An 8305-nucleotide genomic window follows, 5' to 3' on the forward strand; every position below is an offset into this window, starting at 1 on the left:
GTGGACCAAAGAAAACAGAAAAGACGCACACCCGACCTCTTGGCTAGGGGTTAGTCGCCGCTAAGCACTATCAACCCTAACCGAGGAAGGGACTCAACCTAGCATGCATGCTATAACTTAGGGTGCCAGCGCTTTGTTTATTTATGCTCAGGGTCTGCGCCTAGCTTTGTACAGAGGGTTACATGCCTTGCCGGCAAAGCTTGTACAAAAGGTGGCTTGCCGGGGGGCCCGACAAGCCACGCCTTATGGGTAACACTTGTGAAGATGCTCAATGTTCCAGGAATTACTCACTGGGACGACATCTTCGGTCTCCAGGAGGACTGCACCGGGCCTGGTGACTCGTATTACCCGATAAGCGCCTTCCCACTTCGGTGTCAACTTGTTGGTATTCTTGGCCGACTGAACGCGCCGAAGAACAAGGTCGCCTTCCTCAAAGCTTGGGCATGAACCTTGCGGCTATGGTAGCGGCGCAAGGCTTTCTGGTAGCGTGCTACTCTCACAACCGCCCGAAGACGATCTTCCTCAAGGAGCATTGCGTCATCTTGCCGCAACTGCTCTTGCTCAAGCTCATCATAAGCGAGCACTCGAGGTGACCCGTATATGAGTTCCGTGGGGAGAACTGCATCTGCCCCATATACTAGGGCAAAGGGTGTCTGACCGGTGTCTCGATTTGGCGTCATCCTGATCAACCAAAGAACCGCCGGCAACTCAGCAATCCATCGCCTTCCGCTCGTGTGCAGCCTGTGAAAGGTCTTCGTTCTCAGGCCTCGCAACACTTCAGCATTCGCCCTCTCTGCTTGGCCGTTGCTCCGGGGGTGTGCCACGGAAGCAAAACAGACCTTATTGCCGAGGTCTTGAATGTATTGCATGAAGGTGTGGCTTGTGAACTGCGTGCCGTTGTCGGTGATAATTCTGCTTGGCACACCAAAGAGGCAGACCAGTCCCTTGAAGAATTTGACGGCTGACTGTGCTGTCACCTTTCTCACTGCTTCCACTTCCGGCCACTTTGTGAACTTGTCGATCGCAACGTACAAGTATTCAAAGCCCCCGACAGCATGGGGGAAGGGGCCCAGTATATCGAGCCCCCAGACCGAGAATGGCCAGGAGAGAGGGATTGTTTGAAGGGCTTGAGCTGGTTGATGAAGCTTCTTTGAATGGAACTGACACGCTTCACATTTGGTTACTAGTGTCGTCGCATCCTGGAGGGCAGTGGGCCAGAAGAAACCTTGCCGGAACGCCTTGCCGGCAAGGGCCCTCGACCCTATGTGGGAGCCACATATGCCTCCATGTATCTCCGCCAACAGCTCCAGTCCTTCCTCCCGGGGGATGCACTTCAATTTCACACCGTTCGGCCTCCTCCTGTACAGGACGTCATCGACGAAATGGTACAGGGCAGACCGACGGGCTACTTTTTCCGCTTCTTCCTCCTCCTCAGGAAGCTCCCCTGTTTGGAGGAATCGGATGGTATGTTGTGCCCATGCCGGAGCCTAGGGCTCGACGGCAATGACCAAAGGCATCTCTTCCGCCATGGGAGCGGCTGTCTCTACGGCCAGGGCTTGACGCCCTGCCGGAGTCAGTTGCTCTTGGGCAGGCTCAGTGTGCACAGCAACATCCTTGCCGGCCGTCCCAGGGGGCTCGGTGGGAAAGTACTTGCCGGGACCTGATTTCCTCCACTTGTTCTGCCCCGTTGATAGTTCGACGGATGGCTGAGTTAACCGGAGCAAAAAGGTACCTGGTTCCATAGGTAGCTTGAATGCGGCACTCTTCGACAGGTAATCGGCGATGTCGTTCTCCGCTCGGGGAACATGCTCCGCTTGGATACCGTCAAAGCACTCCTCCAGCTTCCTCACCTCATCTACGTAGGCCTCCATCAATGGGCTCTGGTAATCCTTGTTGACTTGCCTGACGACAAGCTGCGAGTCACCTCTGACGATGAGCTTCTTCACCCTGAGGTCTGCCGCAATCCTAAGACCGGCAAGCAGCCCCTCGTACTCTGCAGTGTTATTTGTGGACATCTCCCTGGGGAAGTGCATCTGGACCACATACTTGAGGTGCTCTCCGGTGGGTGCGACAAGCAGCACACCGGCGCCGGCGCCTTGCAGCGAGAAAGCCCCATCAAAGTACATGATCCAGTCGCGGTCTGCTTCCTTGCCGGGGAGAGCGGTCTCCTGGATTTCCTCGTCGGGTGTTGAGGTCCATTCTGCAATGAACTCCGCCAAGACTCTGCTATGGATTGTCGAGGTACTTTCAAACTTCAACCCAAAACTTGAAAACTCCAGGGCCCATTCCACAATCCTTCCGGTCGCATCTGGGTTAGGCAGTATCCGTTGTAATGGGAGGCGGGTGACGACAGTGATCTCGTGGGCTTGGAAGTAATGACGCAGCTTCCTCGAGGCCATAAGGAGGCCGAAGAGCAATTTCTGCACACCGGAGTACCTCGACCTAGCCCCCTGCAAGAGGGATCTGACAAAGTAAATCGGGTGCTACATCATCTTCTTCTTCTGCACCACCTCAATCGACTGCGCGGGCACCGCCTCGGTGGCACCAGACCCTGCCGGGGGCCTTGCCTTGCCGGCACCAGGCCCTGTCGGGGGATCTTTGGCTCGCCATCCGCTAGGTCTGCCGCCGCCACTGCCTCCTCGTCGACCTCCCTCTGCGCCACCAGTGCGGCGCTGACCACTTCATTCGTCGCTGCTAGATACAGCAGCAACGGCTCTTGTGGCTTAGGCGCAACCAGTATTGGCGTGGAGGAAAGGTAATTCTTCAGATCCTGCAACGCCGCCCCGGCTTCCGGGGTCCACTGCATTGGGCCTGCCTTCTTCAAGATTTTGAAGAAGGGAAGGGCACGCTCGGCGGACTTGGAGATGAATCGGCTCATGGTGGCGACGCAGCCGGTGAGCTGACGCACATCTTTAATCCGCTTGGGCGCCTCAATCTGCTCAAGAGCCTTGATTTTGTCTGGATTTGCTTCGATCTCGCTCTGCGACACAAAAAATCCGAGAAACTTGCCGGACGGAATGCCAAAGACACACTTCTCAGGGTTCAGCTTAAGGTTGATCTTGCGCAGGTTGGCAAATGTCTCTTCCAGATCTTGCACAAGAGCTGGCCCGTCCTTGGTTTTAACCACTATGTCATCCATGTATGCCTCCATATTTCTATGGAGCTGGGGTTCAAAACCAATTTGGACCGCTCTTGCAAACGTCGAGCCAACACTCTTCAACCCGAAAGGCATCCGTAAAAAGCAATACGTACCACATGGGGTGATGAATGATGTCTTCTCTTCATCTTCTCTTGTCATGAAGATTTGATGGTAGCCCGAGTAGGCGTCCAGGAATGACAACAGATCACACCCGGCCGTGGAGTCAACAATCTGGTCGATGCGCGGCAATGGGAAGGGGTCCTTAGGACAAGCCTTATTGATATCTGTGTAGTCAATACACAGCTTCCACTTCCCATTTGCCTTGCGCACCACTACCGGATTGGCCAACCACGTTGGGTGGAGCACTCCGCTCACCAAACCCGCCACTTCCAACTTCCTGATCTCCTCTATGATGAACTCCTGCCTCTCCAGAGCCTGCTTTCTGACCTTCTGCTTGACGGGCCGCGCATGAGGGCACACAGCTAGGTGGTGCTCAATCACCTCCCTGGGAACACCGGGGATGTCGGATGCTTGCCACGCAAACACGTCGACATTCGCCTGGAGGAAGGTGACGAGCGCGCCTTCGTATTTGCTGTCGAGGGTGGAGCCTATAGTGAAGGCCCCTCCCGTGCCATCCTCCCTAACGGACACCTTCTTGGTCTGTGGCGGCTCGGCTCTGGATTTCTTGCTCTTGCCGGTAGAGCTCTCTGGCACGTCCTCGACGGTAGCGCAACACTCCGAGGAGGTGTGCTTGCCGGAGTGGGCACGAGAGGTCTTGCCAGACTTCTTCTTCTCTCCCGGGCCTTCAGCGGCAGGAGCAAGTGCCTTGATGGTAGCTGCTGCAACTGCTTCCCGGTAGAGTTGGTCGGCGCAAATCAGCGCGTCCTTCTTGTCGGAGGGGGCGGAGATGATGGTCAACGGCCCAAGCATCTTTAGCATGTTGTAGGCGTAGTGTGACGCCGCCATGAACTTGGCCAGTGTCGGGCGGCCGAGGATCCCGTTGTAGGGCAAGGGGATCTCGGCCACGTCAAAAACGATCCTCTCCGTCCTGTAGTTCAACTCTCCTCCAAACGTCACGGGCAGTGTGACCTTCCCCTTCGGCTGGCTCCTCCCCGGATTGACCCCTTGAAACGTGCCCATTTCCTCGAGGTCTCCATCAGGAATTTGCAGCCTCTTGATCACGACGGGCGAGATCAAGTTCAGGCCGGCCCCGCCGTCAACCAACATCTTGTTCACCTTGAGGTTGCATATCGTTGGTGAGACCAACAATGGCAAACACCCGACCGCAGTTGTGCGGTCAGGGTGGTCCTCGGCGTCAAAGATGAGGGGCGTGCCGGACCACTTCAGCGGCTTCTGAGCGTCGAACGACGGCTCTGCTGCTGTAATCTCACGCGCCCACTGCTTGAGCTGGTGGTGAGAAGTATGCAGCGAGGCGCCACCATCGACGCACATGGCCTCAGTAGCCTTCTGGAACTCTTGCTCACCGGACTCATTGTCCTTGTCGTGATCATCGTCTTCTTGTTTCTTGTCACGGCCCCGGGCGGGCCTCTCTTGCTGGTTGTCCTTGCCGGGGCCGCTTCCTTGGCCGCCATGCTTCTTGCCGGATCCCTCGGCACCGTCCTGACCTTTCTCCTTGTCCCGCCTTTCATACTCGGCCTTTTGCTTTTCAGCAAGCAGCTCGACTTGCCGGCAGTTTTGGAGGTCGTGGCCCTTGGTGCGGTGGATCTTGCAGTACTGCTTGCCGGAGCCCCCTGGCTTGTCGGCAGCTACTAAGGCCCGACAGGCGGCGCACCCGGCAATCTCCTTGCCGGGGTCGTCTGCCTTGACCTTCTTGGCAGCGCCGGTGTCGTCAGATCCCTCAACGGCAAGCACGGCCTTGCCCTTGCATTTCCTGTTGCGACGCCGTCCCTTCTTTGTCGGGGTGGCGGCATCCTCGTCGGTAGAGTCGGTTTCCGCGCCCGTGTCTTCGCCGGGGTACTTCCTTCCCTCTTCAGCCCGGGCGCATCTATCGGCCAGAACATAGAGTTTGGCCACATCCTTAACCTTGGTCATCGCCAGCTCTTCGCGCATCTTGCAGTTGCGCATGTTCTGATGGAACGCGCTGATCACAGCGGTAGGATGAATGTCGGGGATGTTGTATTGCACCCGGTTGAATATCTGGATGTACTTGCGCAGGGTTTCCCCTTCCTTCTAGGGAATGATATGCAGATCACTGGCCTGGCCATGAGCATGGTGGCCTCCTGTGAAGGCGCCAACGAACTCATGGCACAGAACCGACCAAGAAGAAATGGAATCCGCCGGCAAGTGCATCAACCAAGACATAACGTTGGGCTTTAGCGCCAGTGGGAAATAATTGGCAAGCACCTTGTCGTCGCGAGCTCTGGCAGCCTGCATCGCGATGGTGTAGATGCTGAGGAACTCGGACGGATGGGTCTTGCCAGTGTACTTCTCGCCGACGTCGGGCTTGAACATGCGGTGGGACGGCCACTGGAACTACCGCAGCTCACGGGTAAAAGCCGGGCAGCCCACCTCGTAAGGTAGGCCGCTGGAGCCCCCCGCTGCTGGGTGGTCCATGGCGGGTCACGCCCGCTTGTCCGACTGGTGGCGTGTATCACACCGGCGCTCAATAGTGGTTCGAGCATCTTCGAGCATCTTTGGACGACGCTATAGAGATGTTATCACAAGCATCGTCACAATGGGCAGACGCTCGCGGCGGCTGGCGAGGAGGAGGAGAGTGCACCGTGGCCGCAACTCCCCCGGTCCTCCCAGCGCCAGCACGTGGTGGCTCGGTGGAGCACCGAACCGAGGGTCCCGCTGGTCGCGGATCGTCTTTGTTGGCAACGGCGACGAGCCTCTGGATTGTGGCCCTCCACTCGTCAAGCTTCTCCGCAGCAGGAGGGAAGTCGAGGAGCAGTTGCGCGCGCACCAAAGCTTCTGCTGGCGTGGGTGGCGGCGACAGTTGCATGGACCGTGGCGCGCTTCGACTTCTAACCACGTTAGAAGGAGCTCCGTCATGACCCAGCCGCTGCGCGCCATTTTCGCCAGCACTTCGGCGGGCATGCTGAACACCTTCATCCCGCGAACGACGCACATGGCTCTTCCCACGGCGATGTCCAGGGTCACCGGCGTGGTGACGCTGCTCTTCGCGCACGCCATGGGAAGAGCGCGCAGTGGTCGCCTGCGTGGGCGTCTTGGAGGTTGCTGCGCCGCCCATGGGTGGCACAACGACACTCCTGGAGGGCCCCGCGCCGCCTGCGGGGGGTCCAGCCCCATCTTTAGACTCGGTGGTGTGCGGCCCGTCGCCTGGCGCGCGAACGGCGCCGCTCGCCAGGCTCTGACTGCCATGGCGATTTTGGTGCTCGCGGACCGTGGCTCGGGTTCTGTCCGCGACCGAGCCGCTGCTCGCCCGCGCTGGCACGGGCCGTTCGGCGCCCGACGAGGCGATAGCCATGGCCTTCTTCTTCTTGGGAGCCATGGCAATGAAGAAACGCTAGGCTAACTACTAGACCAGATTCTCACAATTGTGCCCCCTACCTGACGCGCCAAAGATGTCGGTGTGGAACGACACCTATGGGATCACAAGAATCCCTACTACGGTTGCCGAGGCGCAGGGTTGCAAGAAGAGCAGGATCAGTAGTCAGCACAAGGATCGTTTACCCAGGTTCGGGCCGCGAGGATGCGTAAAACCCTAGTCCTGCTTTGGTGGATGTATTGAGTGTTCTTGAGCACTTGAACTAGCTACGGTAGCTGAGTGGTTCGAAAGAGCCGAATCCTTCTCCAGTACGCCATGGGCCTCCTTTTATAGTTGAAAGGGGCTACCACAGTGGCATACAGGAGGTGGAAAGGCGTACAGTGCTACGAGCTTATCGCTCGTATTACTGGACAAGGCGCATTTAATGCGCCGCTGAGGTGTCCCCTTGCTTTATTGGGGACGGGAACGAAGCCCGTCCCGTCCGTCGCCGCTCCTCCTCGCTTCGACACGCGCCCAGGCCAGCAGTGCATGCGGTGCCATGTAGGCAGGCAGGCAGCTGAGGTGGCGTGGTGGCGGGGTCTTCATGAAGATCTGCATGCCGCCACGCAGGCGCCTGCTGATTTGGCCTGGGAGCTGCATGTTGCCACGCAGGTGTCTGCCCAGCTGGTTGGGCTGGCAGCTGCATGCGAACGGCGGTGGAGATTTGGCTGGTGCGGACCCGGAGGTGGCCCTGCTGGCGCCCTTGGAGGGGGCCTTGCTGGGTGGCCCGGCAAGGATCTTGCCGTGGCGCGCTGTTGTCCCCGGCAAGGATCATGCCAGGGGTCTTGTGGTTCCCCTCGGCAAGGATCTTGCCGAGGATCGTTGCCGTCTAATCCTCATCTGATCTTGAGTATTCCTTGTCTTGACAAAGATCTGCATGCCACCACAGAGGTGCCTCCTGAGCCCTGGCCCAACATGGTTTATGGTGTTGGAGACCGCGGGCTCAAGGGAGGCTCGCTCTGTTGGTGTTTGGGCGTGCCGGGGCTGCTGAGGCCGTCCCCGGCAAGGGTCTTGCCGGGGGAAACTGCTCCGCCCCTCTGCTTCATTGTGTTCTTGACCTTGGCATTGTCTTGATCGTCTTGGGCTTCGGTTTTACCTCGGTTCACCTCCCATGTTCTGCTTGGTGCGGCCGTGGGCGCGGCTCCGCCTGTCCGTGCACAGGTAAAGGGGTACAAAGGTGCACCCCTTCTTTTGTACACCGACAGCTAAGGCGGATATGATCAATCCGTCCTTAGAGCCCTCCTCCAGGGGTTTAGCAATAATATGCTCTTTGAACCAATGCAATAAACTGGAGTTGTGCTCTCTAGTAACTTCGGCGTCTGTCCTGCATACCCCCCGGTCACGATACTTCTTTCGATAACTTCTTTGTGCAGTGCCACGAAAGGATCTACCTCGTCTAGGTTTTGTAGCACTACCAAGTTTGCTGTATCAAAGTCGCTGCGTCGATCTGAGTATGCCACGTGCAGTTCCCTGCGACCATTGGAGTGACCTTCTCCTTCGAGCCTCCCATCGTGCTTGTTAACGGGCAAACCAACACTAACACCAGGCGCCTGGTCTGCGCCATATAGAAAATTCTCGCAGAAAGAGATGCACTCTTGTGTCAGATAGCCCTGGACGATGCTTCCATCCGGACGGGACATGTTACAAACGAATCC

This window comes from Triticum aestivum, chromosome 3D (assembly GCF_018294505.1).
Source record: "Triticum aestivum cultivar Chinese Spring chromosome 3D, IWGSC CS RefSeq v2.1, whole genome shotgun sequence".
In the NCBI taxonomy this organism is placed as follows: Eukaryota; Viridiplantae; Streptophyta; class Magnoliopsida; order Poales; family Poaceae; genus Triticum; species Triticum aestivum.